A 21,015-nucleotide genomic window follows, 5' to 3' on the forward strand; every position below is an offset into this window, starting at 1 on the left:
GTCTTTTTTTAAAAGAAGTGATTCGATTTTGCAATATTATTTTCTGTTCAAAATGAATTAAAATGTTATTGGTTTCAGCTTATGCTTAATTTTATTTATGTTATGTGTAAGCGTTATAGAAACATGTAACTAGAATAATATATTACTGTCCTATAAAAAAAAACTTAAAAACTTGTAATAACACAAAAATACATACAAAATATAATAGAGTTCACAAAAACCTATAAATTTTAAGCAAGTTAACACAAACAGAAACCACATTTATCTAGGGATTATATCTGATAAATTCAAAAAATATGACTTTTTTGTGAGTTTGTTCCTATATTTATCTGATCTGTCTGAAAAAAATTATAAATACAAACTTATGTTATAGTATAGGACACTATCATATATTGGAGTGGTAAATAGCATCCTTTAAATCGAAATATAGATAATCTTCAAAATATTCTTGTTATAAATTCATGAGAAATATGAAGATCATTTTATATATGCAATTCCATTCTCTTCACACAAAAAAACCTTTCTATAACTAAAAATCCCTTAACTGAAATACAATATATCTATAATGAAAATTATTAAATATAAAAAATCAAACTTCAATTCTCATACTATAAGTATTACGAATTTATTTTTTTTATTTTAAATATTTAGGAAACAAAATCAGTTAAAACTTACATTGTATGCTTTATTTCAGATTAATTGTCTGCAAAAATACCAAAAAGTACATATATTTTGCTAAATGTTCCTGATTAAATTCAAGCAGTATACTCGCTGACCTAAGCCTGACCAATTAGTTTTAATTCAACGGAACGCAGTTCTCACTTTTAAACATAATAATTGTATTTATTTTAGAAATTATAATGGTTTATTCAACTTTCTGTGCCGAAAGCAGGTGCACATAAAAAAAACTACAATGTTCTGCTATATTTAAAATTAAAAATTGACACATAAGAAGTTATGATGCCAAATATATATTAATACTTGTAGATTGTTAGTCAAATACGAAGTAATATTGAAAACTGAAGACATTGCAGATTCTTTAAGCGCCCAGTTCATTCAAAATTTTCATATCATTATTTCAATATACGGAAAATTTATAAAATAAAAAAGCAGTGTTTGTGTTAAACAGCATTGAATTATCTATTTTACTGGGTGTTGAAAATAATTTTATTGCACAAAGTAAATACCAATCCAGATTATTTTACGTGTGTATATTTTGAAATCTATTTCATAACATATAAATGGCTTTTATTTATCAATAGCAGCATAAAAGAATACCTTAATTTATATACTGATGATCCAACATAAAAAAAAGACGAAAGCGATATAAATTTACTTCAATGTGTGATCCTATGTGTTAAAGTCACTATAGTTTTTTTTGATAAGATGAATTACTGCATGTTTACTTTATAAATTAGCATAAAATGGCAAACTTAATTTGGTTTTGTGAGCTAAGAAACATATTATGCTAAAAATATATAAACTATACAAGAAAGAAAGCACATTTTATTCCTTGTAAAAATTCGATTAGTTATAGTATCTAGACTTAAAAGCTAGCATTTTCATTTCACTTAGTGTAGAAATAAAAATTCATGACATTTTAGTATTAAACTAACGCCGGTGAATTTAAAATTTACTTTCTAGGTTTTATATTATATATGATATTCAAGATTTTATTACAGCATGTGCCAGAATTAATTGTGAAAATTATCATCAACATTTTTTTAGCATCGATTTTCGTTTTCTATGTGAGTGATTCGTAAATAAATTTAAAAGAGGTGACTATAAGTTTTGCGAGTCTAAATGTGCTGATGATAAAATTTCCATTGAGTTTGATAGTTCAATAACGTAAAATTTTATTCTACGCGATATTTGTGCGCATATAATTGATAATAACATATTAAACTGAAAAAACATCAAGTAAGGTATATTTGAAGATTTTAACACCAAATTCAAAGTTATATCTACGCGATATTTGTGCGCATATAATTGATAATAACATATTAAACTGAAAAAACACCAAATAAGGTATATTTGAAGATTTTAACACGAAATTTAAAGTTATATCTACGCGATATTTGTGCGCATTAAATTTATATTAATAAAATAAACTTGAAAAACATCAAATAAGGTATATTTGAAGATTTTAACACCAAATTCAAAGTTATATCTACGCGATATTTGTGCGCATATAATTGATAATAACATATTAAACTTAAAAAACATCAAATAAGGTATATTTGAAGATTTTAACACCAAATTCAAAGTTATATCTACGCGATATTTGTGCGCATATAATTGATAATAACATATTAAACTGAAAAAACATCAAATAAGGTATATTGGAATATTTTAGCAATAAAATGCATATCTTTAAATAATAAAAGAAATTTTAAATTTAAAGTTTTCAGTATCAGAAAAAAAATACGCGAGAAACACATATACATCATGAAAGTAATATTAACAATACCACATGATGCCTTATTGATAAAATTGACAGTTTTAAAATGATAAATTCGATAATTATTATGGTAGAAAAGTGTATGAGGACTTTAAATCTTTAAATATTGTATAAAACCCAAAATATTTTTTTTACCAGGTAGTAGTCGTAAAGCCTTCTTACGTCATTACATATCTTATAAAATTGCTGCAAATGAATTTTAAACTTCTGACAATCGTCTCATCTAGAAAATTTATTTATTTTTAGCACCCGTGGAAAATAACATCAGCAACTTCAATCTGATTTCTGTTATTTTTGTATTTTTTTTAGATACTAATTACATCAATTATTTGATTTGCACTTTTATATAATACCTTTTTGGATTTCGGTAAGCTTAAACCTCTTGCAATCTAGACACATGTAGTTTAAATTAGAAAAAAACTAAAAATAACCGTACTCAATATTTAAAATAATAGAAGTTTGGCAAATTTTTTTTATTTGTGCTTGGGGAGAATGTTTACAGCACATTAACAAGATAAGAAGAATTATTTTTCAGGCGGAAATCAAAAAAATTATTCTTATATTAAAAATTAATCGTGTGTTTGCTGATTCCAGTAAATTTAATTCATTTTGATGTAGCGAAAGATAATTTAGAATAAAGAAGCTAATAAAATTTTTAAAGAAAGTTCTAATTGTTTATTTTTTTAATTCTCTTTTCCTGTCAGTCTCTAGTTGTTTTTCTTTAATTTTAATAAATCGCCGATTCTCACGGCAAGAAAGTATTCCCAAATATTTATTATTTGATGCAGTTGACGACAATAAAGCTTACTTATTTTATTTTTCTTATCTAAAAGCATAGAAGGTTCATTACATTCTTTATTCGATCTTTTATCGTCATCAACTGATGATATTTCGATTTCCGGCAAAATCAATTCAGGTGATGAAGTTAACCTCTTAGCCATAACTTCGATTAGTAAACTCACAACTTCTATATCATCCATGGCATTTTTAAATTCGGAATTTACTGATAATTTTTTGATTTCCGGCAAAATCAATTCAGGCATATTAAGAATCAGAGATATATCTTTGATTAGTGCAATAACCTCTTGTATATCATTCCACACATTTTTAAAATCGAAAGTTACCGATGATTTTTCGATTTCCGGCAAAATCATATCAGGTATTGAAGTTAGCCTCTTAGATAAAGCGTTGATTAGTGAAATAACCTTTTGTATATCATCCATTAAATTTTTAAATGTGGAATTTACTGATGATTTTTCGATTTCCGGCATAATTAATTCAGTAATTGAAGTGAGCCTCTTATATATTACTTCGATTAGTAAGGCAACCACCCGTATATGATTCAACTCATTTTTAAGATCGGAATTTACTGATGATTTTTTAATTTCCGGCAAAATCATATCAGATATTGAAGTTAGCCTCTTTTTCATTGCTTCGATTAATAAGCTTACCACCTGTATATCATCCTGTTTATTTTTTAAATCGGAATCAACTGAAGATTTTTCTATTTCCCGCAAAATCATTTCAGGTGATGAAGTTAGCCTCTTAAATATTACTTCGATTAGAAAGCCAATCACTTTTATATCATCCATGACATTTTTAAATTCGGAATCAACTGATGATTTTTCTATTTCCGGCAAAATCATATCAGGTGATGAAGTTAACGTCTTAGCCATTGTTTCGATTAGTAAGGCCACTAATTGTATATCATCCATGACATTTTTACAAAAAGATAGTTTTATACATTCACATGTAGTTTTAGGTAATTTGAGTAGTTGTACACGAAGAGAAGTGGATTCTAGTACGAGTAAACACGTGTTGTGTAATATTGAGTTTGTAAACTTTTCAAGACTTTCAATGCAAAAATTTTGTTCCGAACTTTTATCTTTGTTTTTCATAGTGTCATTCGGCTCTGTATCACATTCAGGTTTTTCACATGGAGTAATCTTTTTGTTTGTCGATTCATTTTTAAAAGGACCATAGAAATCATAAATTTGATATAAGAAATCGGTAAATTTTAAAAGAGATTCAAATGGAATACATTCGCATTTAAAAATACCAGAACTTCTTAAATGAACTATTGCATTTGATAAATAATTATTTCTAGGTGGTGTAGGCTCCGTACTTCTTAGAGAGATATCAAATGGATTTAGAAACGATGTATTATTATCTTTCATTATTTTTCCAATAAAATAGGTAAGTTCTGACAAAAATCCATAGGTATGGCAGATTATTACCTTGATTTTTGGTTCTTTATTTCGTATTCCCCAAAAAAATTCTTTCATATCATTTATATCATTTTTACTTAAAATATTTTCAATTCTTTCTCGATGATGATTGATTTCAGCCTCTATATATTTATCCATACTGACAAACAAATTATTTATTATATGAGAATCATGTGCAGTTAAATCTTTCTGTTCATCTTTAAAATTATGTTTAATGTTTTGTTTTCGAATGGTCTCAGAAAGTTGGATAAATTTTCGTACTATGCTATTTTTTTGTGGTGGAGGGGCATGTAATTTGGAAATTAACAACAATTTACGCTTCATTTTTTTGTTATTTTTTATCTTTGTGCGGAAATCCTGGCAAAGATTATGATACAACGTGGAAATATAATAAATTCCAATATCATGTATCAAAAGACCCCGAGCATTTACTATACTGTGAAATATATTTTCATCTGTATTAGATTCCGTATTATATTTTACAGCAGACTGATTTATACCAAAAATAAACGCTGTAAGTATGTATTTAATTTTCATATTTACGATTATGAAGCATCTTAAATATATGTGAATATTTTTTTTTTAATTAACGTATTTGTCCATTCATCATATTTGCTAATGACAAATATGGTAAATGTTCTGTAAATTTTCATAGTTACAATTTTGAAGCACCCCAAATATATATACGAATAATTTTTTATTCATTTCCATATTAGTTCATTCATCTAATTTGCTAACGACAAATATGGTAAATGTTCTGTAAATTTTCATAGTTAATATTTTAAGCTTCTTGTATAATTATGAATAATTGTTAATTAATTTCCACATTTTTTTCATTCATGTAAACTACCAACGACAAATTCAGCAAATGTTTTATGAATTCTTTTACTTCGGTTTTGATCAATCTTATGGATGAGAATGATCATTTACATAATTTCTATTGAAAAAGACGCTTGAACTGATAAGTATTGAGAGAAGAAAGGCATCCCTTGGGATATAGCCGAGGATGATAATGTATAAAGTAGTGATAAAGTTTGCTCTAAGGAATGCATCAGACTATCTGTTTGAGAAACTAGAAAAGTCAAATCTAAAATTAACCCTTAAATAAAATAAATAATATACGTAATTCTCATATTTATTTTATTCGTCTTTAATTATTAAAGACATTTATAGTATACTTAATTATCAATTAATCAACTATTAGGAGGCATATGAAAATTGAATTTCCAATCTATATGTCTACTTCGATACAATTTTTCATTAAATTTAGAACAATCACAGTTTTTATACAAAAATTAGAGAAAAGCGCGTTTTTTCCCCAAATGTATAAATTGCACATTAGGATGAGTAAGATTTGTAAAGGTTACGATAGCTTGATGGTAAAGAATCAATAAATAATTTTTTTGCGGTCAATGTGGCTTTACAGTGGTTTTTTAAATCCAGAATTTTATTTTCCGCTTTTCCTATAAAAACACAATTATATTTGATAAAAATGGTGAATTCTGACGTTTATATATTATTTTTTATAGCTAATTTCATGATAGAATTGTAGGTGAACTTGAATTATTTAGTTTATAAGAGAAGACTATTGTAAAATTAATCAGGTGGAAGAACTATAAATTAAATATATTCTAATTAGAAATGTAAATTTCTGCTTCAAAGATATAAAACGCTTATAATTCAATTCACCCACGCATAAAATTAAGTATATGGCTAAATATAATTTTATCTAGTCTATAAATAGGTTCTACTATACGCTATTTATCACTAAAAGTTTCTTGCATGTATTTTTATGCATATAACTACCAGATAGGCGATTTTTTACATCATTTTCCAAAGCATGTATATTTTCCTTCTAGCCACGAAGCTCAAAAAGGATATGGTAATCATAACTATCAATTATATTATATTTTGCTAGCCTGTATTCTTAGAAATTAAACTGTCAGAAAGTGCCGGAAAAATACCAAAATTGATGTTTTTGGTTAAAAACATCTTGTATACATTTTATTTCTATATTAAACTTTTTTTATTACGAAAAAACGATTTATTTCATCTATTATATATATAGTATTTTCCAATATAATATATCGTAAAATTATCAAATATATGAGCTACCAGTATAGCGTGAAAAAATCTGTTGTGTGATATATTTTAGAAATTCGGTGCCGGAAAATAAAAAGATTAATCTAAAATTATATCATATGAATAAAAAAAAGAAGTGGGACATGGTTGAAGAAAGTTGTAAAAAAAATTCATCAATGCCTATTTCCTGGGTTTTTATGAAATATTTTTAAAGCAAAGCATCTAAAATATTCTGAAAATATTGAACTATAAAAATTCATATGCAAATAATCATAGAACATAAAGAAATTTCATGGTAGTTTTATTGGCTATAAAAATCGAATCCGCCTGCGTTTTGTGCAATTATGTAAATTATTTAAATAATAGAATCATCTGCCACGTTTCTAATTTCTAATATGATATTTTACAAATGATTTTATGATAATAATAAATAATAAAATCTTGTATGTTTGTAAATCGATTTAATATTTTTCTATATTTAGATTGAACACTGAACATTTTGACCTTCTTAAATTTTCATATAATTTTTTATGATTTATTATTCTTAACAAAAATGTTTTCATTTTATAAAGGGGTTTCAGTGGTCCAGTTGATTTAGAAAATCTTTATATAGGAGCCTGTGCTTCAACCGCAGCGCAATACCCGAATGCATATGAATTTACTCAAAAGAGAAATACCCGCAAGTAGGTGGTCTGTCATAACTAGAAGAAAAGCCATAACAAGACTGACAAGAATAATTTTTTGATGGTTGCTCTGTAAGAACCTGAAACTTGCCCCGAAAATCGAACGAACCCTGTATGTTTGGCAAATATATGGGTAAGTGCTTCTTGGTGATATTAGCATAAGTAACTAGCGACGGAATATAGATAGAATCACATCTCCACTTCATATCGACTATCCCGTGGCAAAACGGCCTAATATATGCAGTGCAAGATGTTAGAGGAAATGTGAATAATCAAGCCTGGGACAGCATCAGATATGCAAATTTTCCTAATAGCCATGGGCGAACTTTCTAATAAGAACAATATGCGAGTAGATATATAAGACATTCGTCTAGAATTTCTTTACTCTTCACAAATTTAAAGAATCTGCAAATGATAAAGTTTAGTGTCTATTCGTCTACTAAATTTTATTTTTATGATTATGAGCGACTTAAATCATCAAATTTTCTTTTAATTACATAAACCACAAATTTTAAAAGATGGAATAATTTTAATAAAACGTTATCATTCAAACAAAATATTCTGTTGAATAATTGGTTTATCACGTGCCATAATATTTTCATATTACAAGATCAGTTTTATTTTTTTATTTAAGCCAGAACTTTAAATTAAATTCCACGATGAAATACAGTTGTAAATGGCAAATGCTTTACCAAGTAGAGATGCATTATTTTTTATAGTAAATAGCATCGTTTATAATGTATGATATATTATATTTATTAAATTCGTGTCTTCTAATAGAAATTTTATCAATAAAACAAGATGAAATATGTTGTCGATTAAATTAATTCGTTTATTTACCAGTTTTTAATTTTCCTTCAAACATTTGTATCAATGTTTTTACATTCGGATTAAGATCCAAAAAAACCTTACTCGAATTATTAAAAGTACGTGGAGACCGTGGTAAACTTTCAAATAAACTTTTAAGGGTTTTAACCTTTGGAGAAGAATCGAAATTCTTGCAGAGGCATGGTCCTTTATCAAAATGAAGATAACATAATGGCCCTAGGAAAGAAAAGGTGGTGTTGAACTGTGAGAAGAATGTTGCATTCTTATAATATTGCTCATTCAATATTATTTTCTGTGCGGAAGGCTCTTTACCAGTACGTTCATCAGCGTTTTTAAATGGTTTATAACGCCTTAGTTCGGAAATTTCACTCGAAATTTCTAACTTGCTCTCTGATCCATCTGTATCTAAATCAACAGACATACAATTAAGACTTGGTATTTTAATTGTTTTTGGTGTATCCCTATTTTTGCGCTTCTTTGATGTAAAAAATAACATAAATACGAGTTTTTTTATTGGAATTCCAAAACATATATTTTACATACATTGCAGGTTATTGGTAAATATAATATTGAGAGAAATTATGAATCGTACGATAAAAGTAGGTAGCTTAATTGGTTTGTCAATTAATCAATAAAATCACATTTATTTCCATATCATATAAATAGATCGACTGATAACAGACATCACAAAATCATATTTATCGGTATAATTATTGTAATTAATAAAGGAGGCCAGATAACTTTTTTTTTGTTCTTGAGTAGTTTGTAAGTATATTGTATTTTTTTTATTTCTTTTTAATAATTTGAGCGACACTATGCAGCAAGAAAAATAATTATTTATGTATAATTTACATAAAAGAAAATAAAAAGAAAAGTAGACTAAAAGAATTAATATACAAATGTGTATAAAGTACCTGTTATAACCTGTGTTGAGTCACCCAACTTCAATGGCTGGTCGCCTGTCATCAAAAATTTTAGTGAAACGGCGGAAGATAACTTTCTTAACGAAGAAAAACAAGATAAAGTGTAAAAGAAATCACTTTCATCAATAAATGAATAAAATTAAACATTATTGCAGAAAACAACCAAAAAAATTATAAAAAAATAACATCGACAACATTGTGAATTATATAATAAATAAAAAATATTGTGTATCGACCATGATTTTTTTTAAATAGACCAAAGCATTTTTTTCGACACATAATTAAATATTTTTCAATCTTGTATGGTAATTTAAATTTTTTATGGTTAAATCTTAAATATTATCTATTTAAATTCCTATTTATTGAAAATTAACTGTAATATATATGAAATAAGAATAGTGTTCAAAACTACAAAATTACGATATTTTTGTTAAGTTTCTTATTATTTTAAAAATTATTATGCATAAAAGTCAAAATGTTTGAGCGAAATTTAATGTGATTTCCAACTTAAACACATATTATTTATAATAATTAGCGTTCAGTTGGCATAAAACATACAAACATCTTATTTATAGACGCTGATTACCAATGTCATTATTTAATTATTATAGCCAAAAGATAGTACTATTAAGTAGTTTCCAATATTACATTTTAAATATCTAAAATTAAGATTAAGATTCACTCGGTATATATTACCACGAATACTTTTCACCCTATTACAGGATATTTGTACCATTGAAGTATTTTAATTCTATTATTACTTGTTCTAAAAGCCCTGTCATACAAACTCGGAAATTAGCTTGATAATAATATAAAAATCTGGGCAAGAATTTTTGAATTACAAATATATCAACAGAAAAATTCAAAAACCGATAAAAAAAATTTAATATCGTGTTAATCGTAGTATTTTATACCTAATCATTTGGGTTTCACATATTTCTATCAATTTGTGATTTTTTTGTTAAAGATCAAAAACATAATTACTTGCTAGCTACTAGAATTCAGGTTTTAAAAGCACTAACTACTGATAATAAAATCGTCTAAAAAATCTATAAAATAATATTTATTGGCTTACGAGCTCACACATATTTAAAAATGCGGAGCAAGAACAATAAAACATGAAATGGCGTAGCATTTAAACATTATAAGCTGCATATATATAATTTTATTTATGGGCCATATTTAATTTCGTAATTTTAGTTTTTGTTCTCAGGCCAGCTAGCTCGATACTCTTAACGCACAGCGTATTTATACATTCGGCTATCTTCTCCTCTCCAAAGTCTTCTTCAATACCCCACCTTCTTTCGAGACTTATATATTCAAGGATTTTTCTTAATCCCAAGGTGCGAATATATGCTTCCTCCTGGTCTGTGATATCTAGTTCCTTAAAAACTGCATATTAAAAATTATTTAATCTCAACGGAAACAGAATCATGTACAAAACTATTGGGTTGAGATAAAAAACTTAGATTCAAAACGCTTGAACAGATAAAATTCAAAAGAAAGATTGCAAATTTTTATTTATTTATATTAATTATTTTTATAATCAGCTCTTTAAGCGAACTATAGGTTTTTACTAACAAAATTTAGCATTCAACAAAGAAGCGCACCCATAATAAACAATTTGTGTGATTAAGATTAAATTTAAAATATAAAAAAAAGTATATAATTAAAGTACATAAAATTTTCATGGTTATTCGTAAAATTTTATTCTATCATACTTTGAATTTGTTAGATAATTTTAGAATTTCCTAAAATTATTAATTTTTAAGGCATCAAAAAATACACAAATGAAATCTAGAATTGTGAAATTATCCAATAATTATTATAATTTTTAATTTAAGTTTATATATGTATAAATACTTTTAGATAACAGGAAACTGTTCACTTATATTAAATATTATTTTAGCGATATTTTTTGATTTATATTTTGAGAAATGGTCATTTAGCCTAGTGATTGGTAAAAATTCATACGCGTTTATATTAATAAAAATTTTATAGAAAATTCAAACTATGATTTTTTACATATATTTATTGTGTGATTAATATAAATATAACAAACAAATACTATAATTGTTTCATTGTTTAATCATTTTTTTTGGCTCGTATTTACTTAATTCAAAAAACCATGAATAAAAAAATAAATTTATTTTCGATTGTTTAATTTTATTTTAAAAGTTACTTCAAAAAATGCAAATAGTCTTTCGTGACGCAGCAATTTTATTTACTAAGCCATTTAGTTTTATAGTTATGATCAGTGTTATTTTAACTGATATTTAAATATAATTTAGGATTAATTTCGAGCATTATATGAAGATACTTTGTGTATTTACCATGATTGCCTTGAAAAATGACGCTAACCTACGTTCATTTATCAATTTTTTTTCTTGAGTTTCTGGAAAATTAGCATATTTGCATTAGTTGTTTTCAGAAAACATGCACTGAATAAATTATATCTTACGATGAATTGATTCAAATTCCACAATGTTTCTAATTCCTCCTTTTAAACATATGAGACTTCTTTAAAGGTCATTCAATAATCTTAATACAAAATTAGACATTTGAAAACCACTAGAAAGTCCGAATTCTAAGGTATCAATCAAATTAATAGTATATATGTGCGAATAAAATCGGTAAATATACACTTAAACGTTTTTAGAATAAAAAATATGATCAAATTAATCTCCTAATTCTAAAATACAAAAACCAATGAACTGGATTATGAATACATTTAATCCATGCACAGATCGCATATTTATTAAAAAAAATTGATTGAATTTATTTCGATCTCTGATCACGCATTTTTATGATAACGAGAGCCCTAAAGTCAAAGTATTTAGGATAGTATTATTTTTTGTATACATTAAATATATATGAAACACAATCAAAGAAATTAAAAACAATGGTATTTTAAAAAAAATATGCATCGAAGGAATCTTAAATCTTATATCAATAATAAATAATACATTTTTATAGTACAATTGATTTATACACATGGTATTAAGTGCATCAGTTTATTCAGATGACCGATTTTCACGCATAAAAAAAACCATTAATGTACAAATATAAATATAATAAAACACAATAAAAAAAAGTCAAATACTGTAAAATCTATGTTTTATGACAATCTTCTTGAATTTGTCAATTTAATATCCTTGATAAAATTAATAATCAATTTCACAATAAAAATCCAATAAAAGCCGGTGCAAAACGAAATAAAATCTATATTTATTGCTGTATTCCAATGAAAAAAGGTGAAAAATAATATTTTGAAGATCCGGGTGATTTATAGGCTGTACTGTGAATTTTCTTATCATTTTACTACTTTATTATTATAATGGTTTTGATATGCAGATTGATTATTGATAGCAAATTTTTGGACAGGAGAAATTGACAGCATCTTCCATGGCTAAAATTTTAATCCGCCTAAAATGCATTTTGCCTTTTTTTCATCCACTGAGATAATAATTATAGTATGAAGAGTATCATTCACGCTGTCTGTATATGTGATAAGAAATTAAAGGATAAATATATTTAAATTATTACTATAAAAATACACACCGTTTAAGCAGCCAAAAAAATATTATCGTTAGTTCCAAGGATTTTTTTGAATTTCGAAAATCTAGACTCCAATTCGGTTTTCCTTTACTATCTAAAAAACACAAGAATAATACTAGATAATATTTTAACCTTATAAGTTAGTATTTGGCAAGAGTTATATATAAAATTATTTTAATATAAGAATCAAAGACATATATATAACACAGGTCGTCGCATTTGAATTAAATTGAATTTTTAATAAAAAACGTAAGGTCATATATTTCTAAAAAAAATCAATTTATGATAGAAATTTTTATATGTTTTACAATATTTTACACACTTTATTTTTTTATGAAGTATACGAAGTTGATGGTTTTATTCAGAAGAAAATATGGGGGCTTTTAAACAAAGTTGAATGTAAAAGATATTGAATATAAATTATTTGAGTTTTCTATATATTATTATTGATTCAAAAATAAAACTGGTACATATATTTTTGTTTGAATTCTTATTCACATTTTATTTATTATTTTTAGTGCATTATCAAATTTGTTGCTAATAAAATACCATTTTAATGTTATCATTATATTTTTGATAATTTGACAGTGTAAATTTAAATTAATTTTGTGGAGAATCGACATTCGTTTTTAAATTTTCACTAAAAAAAGAACGATTTTTAATTTCTTACACCCCATAATATAAATTCTTTGAATTAAAATTTTTTATTTACCGAGAAAGTTCAACAAACAGTTTATATGCATATTTTTCGACACTTCGAAACAGTTTATAGATAGCAAATTTAAATTTATTAGAATAATCACAATGATCCACTAACTTTAAGCCTAAAAAACCAAATATGATACTAAAATTAATTTCCTTTTATTTCGTCACATTAAAATCATTTATGTGTCTTTCATTGGTTGAAGATCTTGAATTAATAGTTTACAGGAGAATCAATAGAATATTAAGAATTTATATAGAGATAAAAAGATATATTATGCATAGTATTTAAATCATGATGCATTTGGAAATATTATAAAAATTAAATTAGCGACAAAAAAAACAATTATGCCTAAAAAATCATTTTCTTTAATATTGATTGATAATTTAGATAAATAATGCATGAAAAGTAATAATATATTCGCATAATAAATTTATCGTATGGTTACATATGCTAAAAATACAAATGTGACCTATCGTTTGATATTCCGTCCCATTTACTCACGGTGGTTATAAATAATGTTACTTTGCAATTTGATGGAAATAATTCCAAAACAGACTCAAATGAAATTAATTTAGAAGATTTTAGGCACTTAAAACACAACTAGTGTTTTAAATTCAAGTTTTTAAAAGGTTAAAGTTTTAAATAAAAATCTATTTACCAGAAAGAAATTAACATGATGTCTAGATATTTTATGGTATAGTATATAAATCTTTCTAATATTCTATTTATAAAAATATTACTTTTTCACTAAAACTAAAAGATTCAGATGAATACGTATGATTAAAGCGAATTGTTAAGCATAAATAGATTATTCCATGCAATAAAATATTGTTAAGGCATTTAATTATAAAAATAGTGGTAAATTATTGTTATTTTGCTATTTAACAATATTAGATCAACCAAAACACATAATTCATTAGGTTTAAAATATAATATCACGAAAACCGTGATGATACGTTGGCCAATTGTAAAACATAAAAAATTTATTCCAATATAAAGGTATATGACAAATATAAAATTATTTATGGTATGTCTTTTTAATTAAATTATAATACTTTCCGGTAATTTTTCATCATAAGGATGAATTTATAAGTTTTTGTCATAATTTTGTATTTCATATCAATGATATAAGATTTCATCATATAATTGTCGTATTCAGTTTTAAATACGTGATTGCATATTTGTAGAAGATGTGTATGAATTTAGCTAAAATTTATTCATTATAATACATATCTCTTTGTTTGTACTAGCCCTGGTCGATTTTTTTATGTATTTTTAAAAGTGATATATAATTCTAAAATAATGACAAGCATATATCATAAAATAATTAATATGAAACCATGTATTCAAAAGAAGAGAAATTATGATATATGTTTCAATTTGATATAAATAAAAAAAAGGGACCAAATAGGCAGAAAAATATACAATGCCATCAATGCAAATTTTATTAATACTACTCATTGCAGCAGAAAGTCCACATGCAATTGGTGAAAAGATACAAGAAGAAACTATGGACAAAGAGAAAATTATAGACGCATCGAATGAGAAATTACAAGACTACAGTGATTATTGCCAGAGCTCATATAAAAGGTTCGATCAAAAAAACAAAAACATGAAATTAAAAAAACTTGTTGTGGTTCATAGGCACGGAGATAGATCACCTTTGATAATGAAAGAAAGTAAATGGAAGGATGAAGACTGCATGTCGTGTAAAACCGACGACAACAAAATTTCAGAATGCTATCCTGTCAAATGCAATGAAGGTGATTTATCGATGAAAGGTTTTAAGCAAATGATAACACTAGGAAATTTTATAAAAAAAAATTATGATGAGCTAAATTTTTCAAAAGTTGGATTACGATGCACTGAAGTGAAGCGAACACAGGTTAGTCTTCTTGGTGTGGTTAAGGGGCTTCTAAACAAAGAAATACTTGAGAATGTTCTCATACCCCCTGCAAATGAAGATTCGTTACTTGTTCCTAAGAACTGTATGTTTGTTAATAATCTAATGGAAAGATCCGGGAATGATATTTTTAAATCTGTTATAGAAAAAGATAAATATTTAGAGAACCTGAAAGATTTACCCCCTCAAAGAATTGCCGATACATACCTCACACATTTTTGCAATAAAATTCCGTTAAACTGTGAAATATTAGATTGCACTGATGAGCTAATATTAGAATACATAGTAACCTCTTTTGAATTATGGAAATATCAATCGACAAATCTTCTTCGCACCGATAATGTTTTAGAAATCGTATTCGGAAGATTCGCAAATGATCTACTTGCAATTTTTGTGAACGATAATAATATCGATATAATAAGTGTTCATGATTCTTCATTAGCCATTATTTTGGCTGGATTGGGGACTAAAATTACTCGACATCCACCATACGCAAGTGCGATATTTATAGAAATTTGGGAAGATACTGATTCGGAAGAGCCCCAAGCAATAAATAAAAATTCGGATCCATATAAAAATAAATATGCAAGAATTATCTTTAATGATCAAATGTGCGAAACAACAATACATAAAGACGCAGATATACCATTGAAAAAACTAATTGACTATTTCAAAATTTTAATTATATCAAATGAAGATATGAAAGATAAGTGTAATATGAAAGAATACAGTAAAGTACATGTAGAAAATTCCCTTAAAGTAAAGGATGTCAGTGCACTTAAATTTTCAGATGTTGTGAAAATGTAGAAATAAATTTCAATATTTATTCAATTGCGACTGGAAAATTAAAAGATTATATAAAAAAACTTATTCGACTAAATGTTATTTATTATTATAGGTGATCAGAGACACTAAAACATCTGTATGGATACATTTTAAATAAGTTTTAAAAATTCATAAATATAGAATTTTAAAATAGAATTTATAAAATCTTAAATGGTTTATTTTCATCTCATTGCACGCTTTTCTTCTTCAACCATTAAAAACTATAGATTAATCTATGATTTAGGTTATATTTATGCTTATTTAATCCTATTCTATCTCGAATAAAATTATTTTTCAAAATTTTATTTTTAAACTTCATAATTTCTACATTTTATCTATCCCGCAAAGATATGGGGTTATCGAATTTTATTTTAGGCTAGTGCAAAGTCGATTAAAAAATTAGTATTAGAATGACGCAAACTAGACTTTTAAAAGCTTATCCTGCCATTCAAAGCCCATTTTTTATAGGATGATACTACAAGGCGCGTATATTGTATATTATGGATCTTGAGTTATCCTCATAGAATTTATATTTAAATTGAGATAGTAGCTATGTTGGATTTCAATTTATATGCTTCAAAAACAAAAACTTAAAGATTATTCAAAAATTGTTTATATTTTGCATGTTCTATAGCATTAGCAAAATAACGAAGGTAAATTTTATATAGCATAGGATTATAAAAAGTCTATTTTTATTTTTTTAAAAACACGTAAAAATTGTATAAAAATATTTCCTTCGTCATTAATCGCATACATAGTTATATATATAATTTTTTACGAAACCTCTGAGTTCGAACTAATAGTTTGAATTTTACAGGTATTTCCATATGATAAATATAAAAATTCGTATTTTTTCTAAAAATCTTACAATGATATTGCAGATCATCTATAAAATACTCATGGTTTTAAGCACATAAATTTGGTTTTGTGATTTTTAAAACTTAAAATCATATAAATTACACTTATTATTAATTGAATATATATAGAGACCAATATTAAACGATATCGAGTCATAAATGAAAAGAATATGATTGAGAAAGACTCTTGAACTGATAAGTCTTGAGTGAAGAAGGGGTATCGATGAGGATATACCAGAGGAAGATGTAATAAAAAAACATTGATAAAGTTTGCTACTCGAATTATATGATACAATCCATGGAAAATATAAATGTAAAATCTAAAATTAACCCATAAACAAAATAAATTATATAGAGACCCATACACAATGTATTATTATTTTTTTTATACATCGAATCACGAACTTCAGAATTTCGCTGAAATCTTTTACAAATTTATCTATTTTCTCAATAGTTTAGTAAATTTTATGAATTATTTATTTGTATAATAAGTGAAGAGTGAGAAAATTATATGTGTTTGATCTGATTGGAAGCTAATAAAATACACTTTCACATCGTGAATTTTAATTATTTTTAAAAAAAAGTTTTCAATAATTTTTGCACATTAATTATTATGAAAGCTTTTCAAGAATGTATATAAAGCTCCAAAGCAGACTATTAATAGAAAAAACAGATATATATTGTTACTTCACTATGATGCCAATATATAGTGGCAATAAAAGGGCTACAGAATAATATACCCTTTAAAATATAGGTTTAAATAATTAGTAATACATCATTAAAGATACATTCTATCGGGAGAAGCATATGAAATTTTTTAAAACTTCGCAGATTATAAAGATTTTCAGTATCTACATAATTATAATTAGAGAGAAGGAATGTTAGTATTGGCTATATATGTGAGAAAATACTAACATCACAGTAGACTTTTAAGATATAAAAAAGTCATTATTTGCCTGATATATTCTTAAAACCAAGCCAAAATGTTTTTATTTGAATTATTGATAAGTCCTATGCACCTTTGGTAAAAATAAGCATGTTTTTCATAGAGGAAACCTTTTATTAAACCTTTGATATAGTTCGTAGACGTTTTTCTGTATAAAAATTTGAATAGGATAAGTTTCTTTTTATTAATTCCATCTATTTAGACGTAGTCAGCACATTGGGAATAATAAGAAACTTCTTGATGCATCTTTATATTTCTTCCCCAGATCCATCTTCATCAACTGCTCTTCTTCTCATAAATGAGATGAGTTCAAGAAGCTTGTTTTCATATAAAATAAAAATCAAAATTTTTAAAAGAAGAGTGATACAAATTTTTTATGGCTACCAAAATACCACAAAAAAAAGAATTGTAATTCAATTTTTTTCAGTGTAATAAAATGATTCTATATAAATTAATATATACTTACCCATTTAAAATTCCAATCTTATAGGTGAATTTATCATATAATTAATTATTAGCATATATAATTGAATCATTTTAAGCCCCTTTTTATAAAATATATTGTGGTGTGTATTTGATTGTAAAAATTTAAATACAAATTTTTTATAATAATTTATATTTGTGCAAAAACTATTAATTTATCATATTGCTCAAATTTATTATTTTATTGTCTTGGCTCTAAAAAAAAATATAGACCAAAAGAATAACTTTAATTTTTTCTATTTATTTTATATAAATTGCACATAAAAGAATATATGGATTGATATTAATCATCGTAGTCTATAACCGAATAAATGCTCATAACTATTAAAGAAAATAATATGCGTATCAATTTATGTCTGATATGATCATTAAGACATGAAACTTTGTATTGATAATTTGATAAGTTTCGTCTTTACTTGGTCACATATTTGTTTTATCATCCGAAAAAAGAAGAAGTAATCTATTAGAGGGTGATTTATAGATATTTATAGATATAAAACAATGAGGATCTCGAGATTTACAAACTTTATATATTTCGGATTTCTATTTTTTGGCTTTATTCGAAATTTCCTTAACGAAGGTTTTGTTGATTACAAAGGTCAGGATACAATAAAAGATAACGAAGAGCATAGCACAAGAAAAATAAAAAGTGATCCAGACTATAGAAAAAAGTTCTTTATTGATCGAACCAATAAAATTGATAATTTATATGATAAAAATGATAAATCTGGCGGTGATGTGTCCATAGATATACATGGCCCCGGTCATTATCACAGTCGTGTTCCAGTTGAAAACGGAAACACCAAACGCCTTATAGATGAATTTGAAAACATGGGATATAATCACCCGAACAAACCACGTACATATAAAAGAAAAAATAATGATAATTTTACAGAAAACAACGGACAAAAATTAGATCCATCAGTAAATGAACCAGAAAATATGCGCGAAAGAAGGCCAACAGAACGATTGGATGTGGAAAGTAGTGGTGAACCTAATATATATGCTTCGACTCCAGTAGATTTAGAACCCAAACCAAACAAAGATAGAAATATTGAGCTATCAGATCAAGAAACTGGAAATGGTAATTACCAAGTTCGACCTTATAGTAAAGAAGAGCCGATAGATCCGCCTGTCGAAAAAAGTAGACCAAGAGATTCTGATATACAAGATGTAGATCATTGGGACGATCCGCCTATAATTTCGAATGCAGACCAACCACCAGAGGCCACTAGTTTACCAAATAATCGAATTTATACAGAAGATCCCGTCCATAATGATGTTCATATTTCTGTTAACTCAGGGCCGGAAAAAGAAATGGCCACATATCAACCAGATGAAAATATTAGACGAAATGATCAAAAAGAAATAATAAGGCCTGAAAATTCTGAAGAGCCTATAAAAGAGACAAAGGAGGACAAATTGAAGGATTCATCAGTAAACAATTATAAAGAAGAAGAAGAACGTATCATAGAAAAAGAACAATTTACACAGAAAATATATTCCAATGATAACCAAGACACCGATCATATTCCTCCTAATAGTAGAGATAACGAGCACAGTGAACCCGCAGTTAAAATTAAGGTGGATACAGATCCAGTTTTAAAGCGCCCTAAAGAGGCTAAAGAAACAAAAAAAGCGCCTGTTGAAATGACAGAACAACAAGTGACTTATCCGAAAACTAATATGAGCCCACAGGAACATGTAAAGAACGAGGAATCATTAAACAATGCAGATAGAGGCCCGGAGAAAACACATAAAAACAATATACCACCGATTGTAAATCAGCATGCTCAAGAAAGACCTCCAAGTTTTAATGATAATAAATTACCCACTAGTGTAATTAACAAGCCAAAAGTAACCGTAAATGAAAAACCAATATCAATTCCTGAGGATCCTATTGAAGTTGCCAATGATAATCAACCAAAAGAAGAAGAAAGCATATGTATAAAACGAAAACAGCTAGATGACACAGATTCTCTTGAAAATATAAAAGAAAAAATCGAATCTGAAAATATACCATCTATACAAAATAAACCACCGGTCTCACCGCACAAAACACCAGATGATCTTAGAGATCGGAATCTACCCGAGCCAGAAAAAAAGGATCCAGATAAAAAAATAATCCCTAAAGAAGACCCTAAATTTAAAGAAGCATCTGAATATTGTAATGAAGAATATGAATCAGTACCGCAAAAAGACAACATGATTCTAAAAAAAGCCATCGTAATATTTAGAAATGGAGACAGAACCCCTTTCAAGATAGACAAAACAGATTGGAATAACGAAACTTGTAAAACATGCAAGGAGAATAAAGGTGAAATTTCACAATGCACTGACAAAAAATGTAGCGAAGGCGATCTTACCCTAAAAGGATACAAACAAATGGTGGATCTTGGTGCATACATTGCACAACAATACGATGAACTAGATAAAGAAAGATTAAAAACTCGTTCAACAGAAGTCTTACGCACTAAAGTAAGCTTACATGGTGTTCTTCATTCCATATTAAAAGGCGACAAATTTAAGAAT

At 26.4% G+C, this 21,015-nt stretch overlaps 1 pseudogene; it reads left to right on the forward strand.

Annotated features, from left to right (window-relative positions):
• LOC147073503 (uncharacterized) overlaps positions 1-19,300 on the forward strand; it is a 50,043-nt pseudogene extending 30,743 nt beyond the window's left edge.
• Positions 19,301-21,015: the final 1,715 nt, after the last annotated feature.

This window comes from Rhyacophila brunnea, unplaced genomic scaffold, assembly GCF_057557595.1.
Source record: "Rhyacophila brunnea isolate RB1 unplaced genomic scaffold, BYU_Rbru_1.0 scaffold_177, whole genome shotgun sequence".
Taxonomy (NCBI): domain Eukaryota; kingdom Metazoa; phylum Arthropoda; class Insecta; order Trichoptera; family Rhyacophilidae; genus Rhyacophila; species Rhyacophila brunnea.